The 18,674-nt window shown below is 35.3% G+C and overlaps 1 long non-coding RNA gene across 1 annotated transcript in view; it reads right to left on the reverse strand.

The window, feature by feature from the left end:
• Positions 1–11,573, reverse strand: part of LOC109491403 — a 31,737-nt gene extending 20,164 nt beyond the window's left edge. The window contains exon 1 of the long non-coding RNA XR_002745370.2: positions 10,695–11,573. This is a non-coding gene — a long non-coding RNA (uncharacterized LOC109491403). The remainder of the gene's footprint in view (positions 1–10,694) is intronic.
• Between the last annotated feature and the right edge of the window lie 7,101 nt (positions 11,574–18,674).

Consider the following 18,674-nt stretch of genomic DNA (forward strand, 5'->3'; position numbering starts at 1 on the left):
TGATTTGGATGCTGTGAGTTAGGTCCACACTTACAGGTTTACTGATCACTTCCAAGAAGGCTTGCCTCATCCTGGGTTCTCATCCTTCAAGTGGCAACACTTACTTGCTGCTTACTCCAGTAACTTCACAGATTGTATTTTGCTCAACAGTATCCTGATTTGGAAGTCCACTAGGTCTGGAAAACCTCAACGTTAACAAAGAAAACAACCCTAGGAGTCACCCACTTCCTCCTTTGCTTCTAGACTTGCATCAATATGCATCTGAGATTCAGGGCAATTAAATTCATAGGCCCCATTCTACCGCATTACAGAGACTCCTGCACTTCTGTGTGACAGTTTCCTCATCTATAAAATGCCATAGGAAGATAAAATAAATTTTACACTTAAGCAAAATAAGTTACTTTGAAATAAATTATAAATATGCTAAATTAGAAGTAAATTAAAAATATGAACATAAATACTTGGCACAGTATTTGACATATGTAAACAATCGATAAATGGCTTATGTCAGTCTTATTAAACCTATGTGTCTATCAGAAACAGGTTTTTGGTTAATTTTATTGAGTACCAGCTATCAAGGTACTCTTTATTAGAAAACAGAAGATTCTTATATTGAGATTGAAGAGAAGTATCAATTATTTAAAGTAATTATGTATTATTATTTCATGTATTTATTTATTTATTATTTCATTTATTTTTCTTATTTATTATTTATTTATTATTTCATTTTTTGTTTCATTCATCATATTTCATTACATATAATATATATTCATTATATTCATTATATTTCATTCATTATTTTTCATTCATTCATTTCTTATTTACTATTTCATTTATTATTCTTGTTCTTTGCTAAATTATTTATAGGTGACAAAACTTTTGCATATCACATACCAGTGTATATGTACACACATACACACACAGACACACACACACACACACACACACACACACACACACACTGAATATGCAGGTAGACCTGTTTTGATGTTTCTTTCCTTATGCTTAGTTACTTATGGCACACCCTTCCTAAGTCCTGGAATATAACTTTTTTCCTTGCCTACTGACATTTAACTGTACTTCAACATTTTCTTTCAAAACAAAACTCTTTTCTCTGTTTGCAAAGTTGTTACTTAACTAAATACGATGAAAACATCCCTGTTAATAATGTGATGGCAATGTATTCCAGCACCTATTTCTAGATCCAGATAATATATAACAGTTCCAAATATATATAGCATGTACTTGGTAGCCTCCTGGAGACAAATCTGTTATAGTTTCCAAAAGAATGATTTCAATGGTGTGAATTTAAAGCCAGCAAAAAGAGGAAATGATAACGAGGTAGGATGAAAAAGGCGTTTCTCAGGGATCCTCCAATTTCATCCTTACAATTTCTTTCATTTTAGCAATAACCATATCTTCACACTAATGTAACAAAGTTACATCATACTCACTTCAGGCATTGTCAATATAAAAAGTTTTTAGATCTTTAGCAGAAAATGACAGAGGTGCTTTTAATCACACACACACACACACACACACACACCCCACACGACCAGCATTTATTATGTGCCCATTTAAACACTCATTCTTTGAAAAATATATCATGTGAATGCCCCAGTGTTCAATGCATCATAAGTTATGATATGCTCCAGAATATAATAATATGCGCCCTGTGGGCAAGAAGCTTACAGTCCAATTGAGAAAATAAAACAAAAAATGAAAGTATTGACTTGTGTGGGCAAACGTTAAACTGTTTGACTCATATTTCAAGGATTCTAGACAGCTATCAATACCTTATGTGTGAAAAAAATACCTTAAGTTTGATGTATCCAAATGCAAATCCCATTTTATGCTCTATAAAATATCATCATACCTGTATCCTACATTTCTGCTCTCCTATTTGTGCTCCCTCCAGGTTGTCTTGCCTTTTTGCTTTGTGTGCTTCCATCACCAACTTGATCATCAGAACAATCTAAATTCTGTGTCCACCATACTTATTTCTCCTTTTCTGATCTTTATATATTCAAGTGAATCTCAAAAATCCACAGGAACTCCGTCATGACTAGGCAGTTATTGTAATATTAGCTTTCTTTGAAAACATGCAAACTTCTTTTTAGAGAGAGACAGAGAGTGAGCAAGCAGAGGAGAGAAACAGAGAGAGGAAAAACACAAAGCAGGCTCTACACTCAGTGCAAAGTTCAACTCATAACCCTGGGGTCATGACCTGAGCAGGAATCAGGAGTCAGTCGCTCAACCAACTGAACGACCCAGGCACCCCTCATTCAAACTTCTTGAAGGCAGAAACCAGGTCTCTGTTTTTGGAACTATAACTAAGAATATCTTACCAAGTGTGTGCATACAATAAGATCTTGATAAACACATTAATTGAAAAAATCGAAGAACAGCATTTCTTTTAGCATAATTGTTAAGCTTTAAATTAGCTTTAAGAGTCTTATGTCTCAATATTTTATTTCTCCTGTTAGTAGTGCCCAAAATTCACTCAAAATATTAAGGCTAGATATTTTAGGTGCCTATGAATTCTTTATTTTTTTAAATATATTTTCAAGTGTTTATTCAATTTTGAGAGACAGAGCGTGAGCAGGGGAGGGGCAGAGAGAGAGGGAGACACAGAATCTGGAAGCAGGCTCCAGGCTCTGACCTGTCAGCACAGAGCCCCACACAAGGTTCAAATTCATGAACTGTGAGATCATGACCTGAGCTGAAATCAGACACTTAACCAACTGAGCCACCCAGGCACCCCACTATGAATTATTTCTAAAGTGGAATTACATTGTTACTATTTGACTAAGTGATATCAAATGTATATAGCCTGAAGAATATGACCATAAATGAAAATGACACATATCCACAAGAATAAACATGATTCAGTTGGCAACCAAGTAGTAACCTAGTACCCACTGGTAATGAAGCAACTTTCATATGTCACACTTCAATGAGAATGGGTGCAATCAGAATAATATGCAATTTAGTTGGCTCTGACCAGATGATGACTATGACTGACTAAATTCCAACAATTTCAGTGGACGGCCCTAGACAAAAGGTTGCCACCACCTGCATTTTCACATGTAACTAGAATATATTCAGGTTGTGTAGTATTTTCATTCTATGGTTTTTATTCCACAAATGGTATTGTAATAGAGGACTATTCCATTAGTAAATAGACTAGTCTTGCTGACACATCTTTCCTTTTAAAATATACTTTGGCTGAATTCTACCAAAACCATTTTGAATGCAAAGGGGATGCTTTTCAAGCCAGATGGTTTATCTAATAGGAATGTTTTCTGATTAGAGAAACAGCAGTAGACTCATGATCACAGCAGGTGCCAAACTGGTCCTGTAGTTTACATGAATTTGCAACTGAACAAGTCATGAACTAAAGGGAATCTATTTTATAATGTGCCACAGTCTATTCTGAGAGGAAGAGGGAGTGTAAAAGATGCTACCATATCAGATGGAGTTCATATATCATTTCTTGATATGAATGTGGCCATTATTGCATTTGGGATAATAAATTTATTTGTGTACTAAATTTCCTGAGTACATTATGGACATTATTAAGAGAATTACAAATTAATAAAAATTTGCAGGGTAATCTATGATGGGATAATAATCTAAGGTATATTTTTTATCAAAATAATTAGGAACTTATTTAAAAATGTACCATTGTTTTTCTTTCTCGTTGTCCTTATTCCTTGTGCCTGCATTTTCCTTTCGTTTCAATATGTAATTTTTCCATTTATTGGTAATTAGAGATGCAGAATATATTGGTATGATAGGCCCAACTATGCCTAAGTGTGCATAAAAGTGAACCTCCCAGGCCCTGCAGAGATGGCTGGGGATGTGACTTCCTGAATAATGGAATTACTGCTTTTCAAGATAATGTAATTTGCTTCTGGGTACTAATATGACTATTGTTAGTATAATAAAGAATAAAAGGCTGTGAGCCCATAGATCTCCACTCTGTCTCGGCAACATCTCATTCCTAGTGGTTTGCCAAGACCCCCAAACTTTGAAATAACTTGGTGAGGTGCAAGAGGCAAATCATGTCATTGTATCCACCTTTCTTATTTCATTTACATTAGCCGCTCTGTGTATTTACTGCTTTGGATAAAGTAAAAGTAAAAGTAAGCTAGCACTGAGTTCAATTCATCATTCTTAGATATCCTCACGCCAGACAAATTCTATGGTCTGTTCTGGAACAGTTGGTTAAACTGTGGAGATTGTTGGTAGCTGGAACATGTTCAAATCAGAGATGAATCATCCAGAAGAATCATAATATCCTAATTATTTTAGTAATTCTATAATCGTATAAATAATGATCTCAGTTAATCATCTCTAAAGATGTGAAGCAGCATCAAAATATGTCTCAGTGTGAGTTAAAATTTAATATTGATCCATTTTTTGATGAAATATAATAATTTGACCAGTTTTTTTACTAAATGGATTTGTATTACATTATAGTAATTCGAATTTTACTGTGGCTCATTATTATAAGAACTTTTGCTATAGAAAATTCCTTTACCTTGTATCATTTCTTCTAATTAATCAAACTCCCTCAGAATTTTAAAGTATTGATTATTTTTACCATTTGTTTTGGCACTTAGTCATATATAGAGTTGAAATCCTGTACTAGAGAGCCATTTAATGTGGTAACTTTGGTTTATTTTCTAGTTTGGCTATAAACATTTACAGTACAGGAAGCATATCTTCCATAATCTCTTCAATTCCCTCACAATTCTGTATTATGCAGAGTTGACTACTAATATGCTTATTTTATTAAATTTGTTAGGTTGTTTCTAGGAAGGTGGATTTTGTTGAAATACAGAGACTTGCTTCTGAGTCTCTTAGAAGTCTGAAATAAAAGCTATTCCAGCATTAAGTAACATTATAGCATGTTCCATCCTTATTTTTCTGAATAACCAATAACCTGCAACTCCTTTCTTTTGAAATATTTTCACTATGGTGTGGGTCAGTGTTTCTGAAACAAAAGAATGTTAGCAATCTACAAGTTCTTAGTGAGAACAGTTTAATTTTCCTCTTCATTTAGCAATATATACAATAAAATCATGTAATATATATAATTATATACTTAGTTATATGCTCATTCAGATACGTAATAAAAGTCATTTAAGTCATTACTCATAGTCTAAGAGAATATTTTTCATCCTTGAAAGAGATTATTTTCATATTTCAAGTATAAGAAATGCCACTGTAGTTTATGTATACTCCCTATGATTTCTAGGTATTAGTTTGTTACAGTGATGGAGAAGACACAGTTAATTAATTGATTAATTAAGATCAGGAGTGAGCAAATGTTTTCTGGAAAGGTCTGGATAATAAATATTTTAGGCTTTGCAGTCCATTTAGTCTTTGTTGCAGCTACTCAACTCTACTATTACAGCAAAAAATACATGACATATAATATGTAAAAAAAGGCCAACACATCCTAATAAAACTTGATTTACAAAAATAAACACTGGGCCAGACTGACTTTATGAGCTGTAGTTTATTGACCGCTGAAGTAGCTCAGTGGACTGAGTTAATGTTATTAATAAACTATTTCAAGAGTAAGTTGCCTATTACTCCAACTTCTAAAAAAGGGAACCTAATGCCACTAATTTACTACTCAAAAAAAAAAAAAAAAACAAAAAAAAAAAAACAAAAAACTTAAAGGACAAATAAAAATTTCCAGTACAGAAACAGTTTAGTATTTAAACAAGTTGAACAAAATCTACCTGAAGTAAAAAAGACAGGCTTTGTATAGGTAAAACAAAAAAAAAACAAAATCAAAACAACAACAACAACAACAAAACCCAAAGAACTCACAATGCCCTACATTAACCAGCTTATAAAATACTGAAAAAGAAACAATCACCATTCCTAAAGCCAGTGTTTCATTTTACTCTCTTAAAAATAAATTTTCAGAAAGTTTCAGGGCTATATTTTTAGGAATGTGCCTACTTTTCTTGGAAGAAAAAAAATGCGTAAGGTAACATATTTTAGTAATGGGAGCAAATCAGCTTTCCCATGTCAGCATGGATGTATCTAGTAATACATTCTAAGTACTCTGGCTTCTGGACCACACATTTCACATCTTTTGAACAACGATTACCCTGAGAAGGAATAAATGTAACATATCAGGTACTGACCCTTCTTGCCAACTGAAAGCTATTAATAGAAAACCAATACACAAATAACCAAGGGAAGTGCATAATTTTCAAAAATAAGTTTTCATATTAAATTTGACTAGTCCAGATGTTATGAAAAACTGATAATTCAATTATTTCAGCAAAATAGTAATTTTTCTACTCGTGATACATCTATGTAATTATAAGAAAATCCTAATGCTTTCAAGAAATCCAATGAATGAAATAAATGTTATTACAATTTAATCAATTTTAGAGCAAAGTTAATTTGTTTCATTACATAATGTACATGATCAGGTTCTATTTTGCTTGCAAAATAAACAAAAATAGTAAATAATTTCCACTACTTTCAAATAGTTACTACTCCTGCCCAATTAAATTTTGATGCTTAGCTTACTTATTTTTTTAATTTTTTGTCCTTTATAGAAGATTGTAACGTTCTAATTATGTCATACTCATTTTTCTTTATTTCCTCTGCCGTTACCTTATTTTATTTTTCCATTCATTCTTTCTCCTGTTGAATCATTTGTTCACTCATTCTTTTTTTATTCATTTCATTGTTCAACATTTTTAAATCATTTTACACTGAGTTAAGCATTAAGAATATTTTGTGGTCATAACATACCTACTATGCTGCAGTTGATTGCTTAAATAGAAATTCCTGTATAGAGTGTATAGAGTGATAACTACTACAATAACAGTAGGAGCATCCAATCTTACTAAGGCAGGGAGCGGAGGGTATCAGGTTTCCAGTAACACTGGCCAACAATTTAAAATAAGTAACCTTGGGGGGTATCTGGGTGGCTCAGTCAGTTGAGTGTCTGACTTTGGCTCAGGTCATGATCTCACAGTTTGTGGGTTCGAGCTCCGTGTCGGACTCTGTCCTGGTAGTGAAGAGCCTGCTTAGTTTTCTTTCTCTCCCTCTCTCTCTCTCTGCCCCTTCCCTACTTGTGCTCTCTCTTTCAAAATAAATAAACTTTAAAAATAAATAAAAAATATAACAAGTAACTTTAAAAAAGTGACTGCTTATTGAAAATATGACAAGTATACAGTCAAAGTAAATTTGTCATACCTATCCTTGAAGTGCTTACACACTAGTCATAATCTGTGAGTGCACGAGGTGTACAGTTTAGAATTTGCACATGCAAGTATATATGTGTATGTATATGTGTACATACTGGGTGATAGGAAAAATACACAAGAATATATTTACTTTCACAAAATTAAACTTGACTATGTATACTGCTCTGCAGCTTTTTTTCTCAATCCCACAAAGAAAGTGCCATGGCCTTCCTTGCACACCAGACCATCTCATTCTTACAGTAGCCAACTACTCCAAATTGCAAGTAAGCCTCACTTTATTAAACCATCCTGATATTAATAAAAAATGAGAGGACTTCATTTTCTTTCTTTCCTAAAAATGATGCAATCATTAACAGCTAACTGGGAGAATTTCTATAGGATTGCATTCTGCGAGTGGAAATTTTGAGACAAAGCATCTGCACATTTCAAATGTTGGTAGGAGAAAGTACTTTGTCCTTCAATTTACTTTCCATCAACTGTGTATGCTTCCCCACACTGTCACATTCACCAATCACTGCTTTTTTTTTTTTAAAGTTAACCTCCTAGAGAAATTCTGTATTTCATTGTTTTCACATACATTTCCTTATCAACAGTTTATCTTGTTCATGATTGTTACTCTTACTTATTTTTCCTTCTATGACACACTTTCACTTTCTTTGTTCACTGCTCTGGTATGTTGTTTAAATATTTTCTCACTGATTTCATAATTCATTAATAAATAATGGCTATTAATGCATACTTTACTATGTTTTTTGTCATTTAGCAACTAATCATGGCTGTAGTTATCCATAAACAACACTTTTCTTCTATATTGTTTTAATTAATGTAACTGTATAGTGTGTTAGCTATCTGCCAGAGATATCCCACCACTCTAAATAATTCATTTCCAACATTTAAACAAATTCATGGCTTTCCTTACATTTCCATTCTTTTTTTAAAAAAAGTTTATTTATTTTGAGAGAGAGAGAGACAGAGAGACAGAGACAGAGAGAGAGAGAGAGGAAACAGGGAAAGGGCAGAGAGAGAGAGGGAGACAGAGAATCCCAAGCAGGCTCTGCACTGCCAGCATGGAGACTAATGCAGAGCTCGAACTCACCAACCATGAGATCATGACTTGACCCAAAACCAAGAGTCCAACGCTTAACTGACTGAGCCATGCAGGCACCCTTAAAAATGCTGCTATGACTTATGTCAGAGACATTTCTGCCTGTGCTCTCTTCTAGAATTTCTATGGTTTCAGACCTCCCATTTAGGTCGTCAATCCATTTTGAGTTTATTTTCATGTATGGTAAAAGAAAGTAGTAGTTTCATTCTTTTGCATGTAGCTGACCAGTTTCCCCAACACCATTTGTTGAAGAGACTGTGTTTGGCCCATTGGATATTCTTTCCTGCTTTGTTGAAGATTAATTGACCATATAATCATTAATTAATTTCTGGGTTTTCTATTCTGTTCAATGTATCTATGTGTCTATTTTTGTGCCAGTACCATACTCTTTTAATTACAACAGCTTTGTAATATAACTTTGAAGTCTGGAATTGTGATGCTTCCAGCTTTGCTTTTCTTTCAAATTGCTTTGGCTATTCAGGGTCTTTTGTGGTCCCATATAAATTTTAGGATTGTTGACTCTAGTTCTGTGAAAAATGCCATTGGCATTTTGAGATGGGTTGCATTAAATCTATAGATTTAAAACTGTTCTATTTCCACAAGATCTTCCAATCTGTGAGAGTTTCCCAGTCTTTCCAAATTTTAATGACTTTGAAAGCCTTGAGGTATACTAGGCAGGTATCTTGATGAACATTCCCAAATATAAATATGTCTTGTTTTTCTCAAGTTTGGATTGGGGTTCTGGGTTTGGGGAAGGAATACCACAGAAGAAAGTACTCTTTTTATCACATCATATCAGGGGGTAACGATGCCCACATGGCATCACTGGTGACATTAACCCTCATCATTTGGCTAAGATTCTTCCACTGTAAATTTACCATTTTTTCCCTTTCCTTATATACTCCTTTGAAAGACATCAGCAAGTCTAGCACATCTTTAATGGGGAGATACAGGGAAGAGAAGAGAATTAGGTCCCACATCCTGAAGAGTGAGTATCCCCATATATTATTTGGAATTCTGTGAAAAATATTTGTCACTTTACCTCATTCAAATTTTTTCTAATTTTATGGATTTTTCTCCCATTGAATGTTAACTTTCTAAAATGCCTCCAGAAATGACATCAATTAAACAAAACTAAGTTTTTAGACCTAATGTGGTAAAGAAGAATACTACCTTGACAGAAAACTAGTGTAGTGTCTCAAAAAGTGAGTCAGAGGAAAGAGATATGTTTATTACATTTTAGTGCCTGGACTGGATGATTTTAAAGTGAATCTTGCCGGGAGGGAAACCAGCTTGAATTTGGCAGGATTTGAGAAATAATAATTTTGGATTGATGGCCACCATGAAGTGAGGGTCTTGAAATGAGTATTGATGAACAAGCTATTAGTCTCCATTAAAAAGCTATTTTAGTTGGTTCACAGTCTTATCTTCCAAGAGCATGTATTTCCTAGAGCAAGTGACTGACTTATTTTTGCTTGTGCTCTATATTGTTTGATAGGGAAACAAGAAAGTATGCTTAGATCGTTTTATTTAACATAATGACTACACATTATGTTAGTTTTGGTTCTGTCTCTCTCTCTCTCTCTCTCTCTCTCTCTCTCTCTCTCTCTTTTATAGTTTATTTTGTTGTTTTGCTGGATTCTTGAGATGAATGTAAATTTCATTTATTATCAGGCTTTTAAAAAAGTATTTAATGCTATAAAATTTACTTTGAGTATGATTTTTAACATATGATTTGATATGTAGTGAGGTTCGTTTCTAAATAATCTATAATTTAAGTTTTGATTTCCTTTTTAACACAAATAATAAAGAAAAGTATTCATCTTTATTTTCAAAACAGTATTTAATTCTGGCCCCTTTGCTTTAAAATTTTAATTTTATTGTCTTCCAGTCTATGACTTCTATGAATTTTTCTTGCATTTTATTGATTTTTAAACTAACATTCTATGAATATCTGAGGGAAATTTTCTATATTATTTGTTTACTAGAAATGTTTCAATCTATTATTTTGTGAAGTTCTATCTTTTTCTTTTATGTTTATTTAGTTTTTAGAGACAGAGAGAGGCAGAGCGTGAGGGAGGGGCAGAGAGACAAAGAGACACACAATCTGAAGCAGGCTCCAGGCTCTGAGCTGTCATCACAGAGCCTGATGCAGGGCTCTAATTCATGAACCCTGAGATCATGACCTAAGCTGAAGTCGGACAGTCAACTGACTGAGCCACCCTGGCGCCCCTGCGAGGTTCTGTTTCTAACAGTTTTGCTGTATATGATTTACAGTTATGTTTTTTTCAATACATACATGCTCATGATGGCTACATATTCCCGGCCAATCATACCTTTTGCCTTCCCAGCTATTGGTTTTCCAGCTCCATAAATCACCTTTGCCACCAAGCTCACCACGGCTTATACCCAGGGTCCCAGAAGGACTCTGGAAAACAGCTTCTTTGACTTTTGGTATGCAGCCTCTAATTTTCCATTGGTGAGTGCTCCGAATTCTCCACAGGACAAGCTGTTGTTTCCTGGAACAGTCAAGTTTTATCCTATTAACAACAACAACAAAAACCCCAGAAATGTCAGTCTGCAAAGAAGTATGATATTGACCATATTTTCCATTATTACACAGAACATTTTTTTACGACTGAAGAGTCCAGAATAACTTCACTGATGGTAGAATCTACTTTTTTTTATCTCATTATATGGTTCATTTGAGCGATTTTTCTAGAATAAAAGATTCTGTCATAAAGATGTATCTGTAGTCCTATTTCAAAATAGAAACTCTTCATTTCCTTTGAAACATCACAAGAGTTATTACAGGTTCTCCCTCCTTTAAGGTTTCAATGAATCTAAGGGCCATTGAGTTCAATTTCAAAGCAACTGGTCATATACTCTCAGAGGTCTCTCAAGAAAGAAGCCTGCTCAAAACTTCTCCTTAAGCCCATGAGAGCAATTTAATATAGTGAGGTCAGTCATTAAAGGCAGGTGGCATCTGGTCAAGTCCTTATTCTTCTGTCATTCACTGTGAGATCTTGCACAAAATTCTTAATTTGTTTACAACTAAATTTATTTAAATACAGAATGGGAATCATACTAGAACTTTCTTTATACCACTGTTGCCAGGATCAAATGAGATAAGATCTGGAATGTGTTCTGTAAGAGCTTGGCGTAGAATGAGGACTCAATACAAGACAGCTATTATTAGCAATAGAAGCTCAATCCTGAGATGATAAATATATGCCTGGCTCTCATATCTTGTCCCAGGGATTATTACCTTCCTCCTGGGCAGAGATCACTGTTACACCTAGAAGCAAGGGCCAAGGACCTGTCAGTATCTGGGAAAGCACATGGAATAACAGAAGACAGGGTACAGGAAGCAGGTGCTGAGTGATCCACTTAATTCTGATGGATGGTATGTGTCTGACCTAGGGCTATTTTTAACAGGCCCAGCAAAACTGCGGCAGATTTCACTCTGTAGATTCTTAAAGGTGCTGCCAGCCCCTGCCAGGCTCTAGGACCGATGAGAGCTTTGTAGAAAGGCATTTGTTATCCTTTCTGACCAAGGACTGTTTTTTTAATTATGACTTAAATTCCTTGTCACATTATTTAATAATATGCTTCATTCTTACTCTCCATCTATCCATTAAAAGGTAAACAGTGGAAAATATGTCACTAGTGCTAGATATTCATTTTCTTTTCTATACTTAACTATCTGAGAGGTGACTGCTGCCTCACACAAGCAAGGTGAGTCAGCAGATCAGTGACCACATGTGTGCATTGCAAAAGCTCCTGCATTATCCTTCTGAGAATGAAAACAGTATGACCACTGGTTCATTTCTGCTTTCCATACGTAATGCAAAATAATCTTTTATGACCCATCTACAATAATTGAGAGAAGGGAATTTGGAGAAACAATTCCAGATTAGCTCAATTGATCCAACATAAACCACAATAACCTCTAATTGGATGTCTTTAGGCATCTCAATTCAATATCTCCAAACATAATCTATCAATTCCTATTATTTTCTGCCCTCAACTTTGTTGTCTTCCAGTATTCCCTCTGAAAGAAGATGGTGCCACCACTTACCTAGTTGCTCAGGATTTAAATGCTGCATAACCTTGTATCTAATCCCTCAGTCCATAGCAGCCAGAGAGCAAAGGTAACCAGAGCTACCTTGAGCATATGTTCTTATTTTCACTCCTCTCACCACCTCTACCGCCACCACCACCAACAAACCATTGAAGTCATCATCATGTCTAACATGGACAACCCCCGTAGTCTCCTAACTTGCCCCATTGCTTACTTCCTTTCATCCCTCATTCTATTCACACATCAGCAAGAATGATACTTCTAAGTGGTAAATCAGATAATGTTATTCTTCTGCTCAAAAGCTTTCAATGATTTCCCATCACACTTAGAGTAAGTTCCTCAGTTCCTATTATTGTTTATAAGCCACTGCCTGGCCTTACCTCTAATTTTCTCTGTTCTTCATCTCCTCCCATTCTACTAGTTATCTACTTCACCCTAGCAACAACGGTCCCCTTGCTATTTCTAAAGTAATGTGAGCACACTCTTGTCTCAGGGAATTTGCATTTACTATTCCCCAACCTGAAAAACCATTCCTCCACATATTTGCATGGCAGGTAAATTCAATCACTTCATTCAGATTTCTGTTTATGTATCTTCTTACAGAGTAGCTTCTCTTCCTATATTTCCACTCCTAAGAGAAGTTTTTCTCTAAAACAGCATCCATTTCTGTCTATCTCATTATACTCCTTTATTTTCTTTCATAGAACTTATTAGTCTCCAATGTTTTGTCCTCTCTGTTTTTATTTTACTATTTTCTGCTCCTCCTCATACTAGAATATAAGCTCTATGAGAGAGAGGCTTCAGCTGTACTATTCACTCTTTAGTTCCCAACATTTATAACACAGCTTGCCTCATTACCTTGTCTATAACACAGAAGACACTCATCAAAGGAATCTTCTGTGCCTTAGCAAGTATAGGTTTATTTTCTCTTTGTAGTAATTACAGTTTGTTCTGCTGAAGACCCTAATAGAAACTATGCTATATGGAACTGAGGCAGAATCATCAGATATAGTTTGCAGCTGGTGCACTTCAGAATGCCAGAGGCACCCTTGGATTTGTATCACATAGAAATTCTGCAGCTCTTCAGATTGGCCCTGTAAATAAGAAAGACGAAATGACTGGACAGAGACCTAACCTTGAAGCTAACAACGAGGACCAGGGGAAACTGATAAATTTTAAGCAAATGGAGTAATATCATCCTTAAGTTCACTGTTGATGATATTATAATGCAGTTGATAATAGGAGGGGCTTGGTCTTAACAGAAGTGATAGGAAGTCACTTTTCCCCCTAAATAGGTAAAGTATAATAAATGCAAAATTTTAGGGCATTAAAATGTGTGTGATTAATATTTAATAAATACAATGTGTCAGCTAAACAATATCATGTTAGGTAGATAAGATTAAATAATACCTGAAATAAATGTATAAAATGTATTTGAAGAGATAAAGAGAAATGGCAATAAATGATACAAAACTAAACATGTTGATGATATTTTTCTCTCAATATCTTAGAAATTTTATGAATTTGAGAAGCTTCAAGGAAGAGATAAATGCTCTGTATGTGTTTTTTTCATCTGTCCCCATGCAATGAGGTGATAGAGATTTCAAATTGAAATGCACCTTGAAGTTATCAGGACAGAGGAGTCATCAATTTTAAGGTCTCCCCTCTTTTTATATCTACTGTTCCTCAGGTCATTTCATGCCCTGGACCATTTAACTCCATCTTTCTTAGGTCTCTATCACTCATCTCAGCTCTCACTAACTTCTCTATTTTGGCATTTCACCTCTGCTTTCCTCCCATTAAACCCACTACAAGGCCCACAAATCATGGCCTCTGGGGAGTCATTTATCTTCCGTACTTCAGTTTCATCATCTGTAAAATAAAAATACTACCAATCTTTTATGTATTTTACAAATATACTATGGCATAAGCCAAATAATATATGTGGAGAATGATGGGAGATGCTGAGACTATCTGAGGGTAAGGAGAGCAGAGGAAGCTAGATCACCAGAGGAGCTGTCACTGATAGAGAAACAAGGCCAAGCAGGAGTGTAAAGAAAAAGATAAGGAATCAACAGTGGGAAGCAGGTGATAGAGAAAGTAACTGTACATAATGCTTAAGGAAATAGTATGGAAATTAATGGGACATCTTATGAAACTATAACGTAAGCACAAGTGAGTATTATCTTTTTGTTCATCAAAGAGAGTTAGGCACTGTGATAAGCTAAACATATGTTATTATTTATGTGCTTCAGACATTGATTAGTAAAAGTGTGGGCCGGCTTTACAATGAGTTAGGAATTAGAATTAAGTAATTATTACTGTTGCTGTTGTCTGTGCTTAAGTGGAATTGCATTGTGATTAAGCTAACAGGGTCAAGACATAAGCACAACATATATTGAAGGTCCAACCTCCCACTTTTATTAAAAGGAGTAAGAAAATGAGCAAGAAATAAGAGCCACTTAGAGTCTACCAATTACTAATCCCAAGAGATTCTGTATAAGGGCCAACAGTAGAGGTTGTTTAGAACAGGGATATGGATGATCAAAGTAGAAGATCGTCTACTGGCCTAAGGCAATGACTTGCACTCCATGCTTCTCAAACCTGAAGGACCTGGTAATGCCTCTCTCAGTAGGATATATCTGAAGCAAATCCCAAGGAAAATTGAAGAAAGTTGAAAACATCATGTTATGATATAAACAGATACTCTGATTCTTTTAGGATTAGGCACTAATCCCCTCCCCAGGGAAAAATATTCCTAGGGTAATTCCTCTTGCTATTTTGAGACTCTGAAGAGGTGGCTAATTCTTGTTGAGCAAGATTATTCTAACTATACTTGTGCACTCAGGTATCCAGGCTTCATAGTGCAAAGAAGTAAAGTCCAGGTAAATAAATTAAAATCATTTTTCTATTTTACACATTGATTAGATGGAAAGCTATATCACTATTATACAAAGGATGTGCATTCCAAATTTCTGTAAATGGGAGTCTTTCTCTTTTACTAATGATAACCTATACATGTTTTCCTCTGGAAAAGGGTTTTTAAACAGCTCAACACTAAACTCCAAACATGACATTAAAAAGGAAAATTTAAGAATTTCCTGAATTTTTTCTAGGAAATCGATATTATAATAAGTCCTGGATTTCTATTTTGCTCTATAATATAAAACTGAATTAACATTCACTTCCACCCTTTTTTTTCACTCAAAAATATTTGTGGAATACCTACTATGCATCTAAAACTTAGTGACTTAAACCAAAATACTAATATAGTTTGCTCACAAAACAAGTTTTCCATGCAGCATCAGCATTTGCTGAAAGGTATTCAGTTGGGGGCTGAAAGAGTCAAGATGACTTACGCACATGACTGCTGAGTTGGTACCATTAGATGGGAGCTCAGGCAGGACTGTAGGCCAGAGGCCTCTGTTCTTCACATGGTTCTCTCAGGTCTCTAAGGACTATACAAACATAATCGCTAGGATTTAGGAGCAAGCATTCCAGTGATATAGAAAGATATATCACACTTTATGACTGTTCTCAAAAGTCATATAGCGTTCATTATCACAATCTTGCCCAGGTTCAAGAGAAATGCATAGCTCCTGATAGGAGGTGTATCAAAGATGTAAGAAGAAAAAGTGAGACAGGAGGTCTTGTTACAGCCATCTTTGAAAAATATAATCTGCCATAGTTTTGTCTTCAGGCTACAATAATTTATATCCCTTTTACATGTGAAATATATTCATCTCCTTTCTCATGAATGAAGTCTCATTCCATAATTGCATCAGCTCAAAGTCAAGAATTTTATATCTAAATCAGATCTAGATATGGGGGATGTTAACTGTGTGCAGTTACTCTAATGCAGCTCTTTGAGCACTCTTTCTTATGATGTGATGACATGTGACACATTTGACCTAAACAGATAATTTTTCTAGGACTCCAAATACTCAAAGTAATATGGTAGGACAGACATTGGATAACTGCTATAGACACTCCCATTGAAAATGGCAGGGAAACGGAAGGAACACAGTAGTCACTGGTCTATATAGATTCTGAAATCCAACCAGGCACATGTTGCCAGTTCTTTGATTAGAGTTTAGCCCTACTCTCTGGAATTTATTCTTCATGGCTCTTGGCTCAACTGAGTAAGTTTCTTGGTCCTTCCTTCTCAATCTACCTTCCTTTTCCCTAAGCCTTCTTAAGCTTACTTCCTGCTTCTCAAGGTTTGAGGGTTCAAAGCCCTTCTCAAGTTGTTTTGTTTCTTTTCCTTTTATTACAAGATGATACAATTCCCTTAACAATTTCGGTGTGCTTTTTGTGTATTGATTTATAATTCACTCCACCGACAAAACACTATAACCATAAATTAACCATCAGTCTCTTCCAGATAAGCCATTCTCTTCCTTGAACTCACCATGACACTGCTGTGGAATAACATCCTTAAGATTCTTATAAGCTTTACTCTATAATGGACAGGTCTGTAAATTACAGTACTAGGATCCTTAGAAGGGCTTTTATCTATTTGAAAGGCTCTATGAGGAAGTACCTCATATCTTTCTCAGATCTTAATAATGGATTTTATAGTACAATTAATCTTCTCTCTTAAACCAGTCCTTAATATGAGCATCATTTGCCACCAAGAGAGATTTGAGAAGAGAAATAAGATTTATTTTGAAAGTAGGAAAGTTCTGGATCCATTATATTTAAGAGTTCATTTTTAGCTTATTTCTCTCTTCTCACATTATATCATAGATAATGAAAAAATTCTAGATGACACTTTGAATATTCTGCCTGAAAATTTCCTTAGCTTGATCATTGAGCTCACTGGAACATTTCCTATTTTCTATGTTACTTCAGGTAATACTGTTGCCAGAATTTCCATTACTACAAACATCTTCCAATCACATTTTCTTTATTTTCCTTTGAGCTGTCAGAAACAAATATTTTAGTCTTTTGTTAACATTTCATCAAGGTTTCTAGCTTCCTCTTATGGCTTGTCCCAAAGCCAATGCTACATGGTTTAGGATTTTTACAGTAGCATCCCACTTTTAGGTACCAAAATCTGTTACAGTATTTTCTATTACAGTATTAAAAAACAAACAAAAATCTATCCAAAAACTTAATGACTTAACAACAACAATTTCCTTTGCTCATCATTCTGTAATCTCAGCTGGACTTGATGTGGACAGTCCATCTCTGTTCTAGATGTCCAGATGACTCACTCACATAGCTGGCAAATTAGTAATTGGAAGTTGGCTGAGAACTTTGCTGAGGCTGGGGAGGCCTTAGTTCCTCTCCATATTGGTCTCTTTGTGGGCTGCTTGGGTTTACTCAGGCATGGGGACTAGGTTCAAAAGCAAGTGTCCAAAGAGATCCAGGCATGGTTTTGTCTGATTTTATCACCTATAGAGTATCTTCCACTGGACTCACAGGCCCATCCAGACTTACAGGGAGAGGACATAGACTTTTATCTTTAAAAAAATTTTAATGTTAGGGCACCTGGGTGGCTCATTCAGTTGAGCATCATCAGGTCATGATGTCACAGTTCGTGAGTTTGAGCCCCCCATCGGACTCTGTGCTGACAGCTCAGAGCCTGGAGCCTGCTTCAGATTCTGTGTCTCCCTCTCTCTGCCCCTTCCTTGCTCATGCTCTGTCTCTCTGTCTCTCAAAAATGAATAAACATTAAAATTTTCTTAAAAAATTTTAATGTTTAGTTTTGAGAGACAGAGAGACAGAGTGAAAGAGGGGGAGGAATGAAGACAGAAGGAGACACAGAATTTGAAGCAGCCTTCAAATTCGGAGCTGTCAGCACGGAGCCCAATGTGGGGCTTGAATTCACAAACTGCAGGATCATGACCTGAGCTGAAGTTGGATGCTTAACTGACTGAACCACCCAGGCACCCCTAGACTTTCACCTTTAAGTGGTACAAGTATCAAGTCACATTAGAAGAGCAAAATGTGGTGGCCATCTTTAGAAAATAAAATTTGCCCATATGAGAAGACATTGAGTGGCTTTGAGTCAGATAAGTAATGTGATCTGATTTTTTTGTGGAAAAAGACCAATCTGGCTAATGCTAGGAAGATAGGCTATGGTGTAGTAAGACTGGAAGAAAGGAAACTATTAAAGATGTATTTCCATAGTTTAAAAAAGATATGATGACAGCTTGCAGTGGGAAGAGGTGGAAATGAAGAAAAGTTTGGAGATCCATTATAGAGGTATAATCAATGGAAATAG

The sequence above is a fragment of the Felis catus genome, chromosome C2 (assembly GCF_018350175.1).
Source record: "Felis catus isolate Fca126 chromosome C2, F.catus_Fca126_mat1.0, whole genome shotgun sequence".
In the NCBI taxonomy this organism is placed as follows: domain Eukaryota; kingdom Metazoa; phylum Chordata; class Mammalia; order Carnivora; family Felidae; genus Felis; species Felis catus.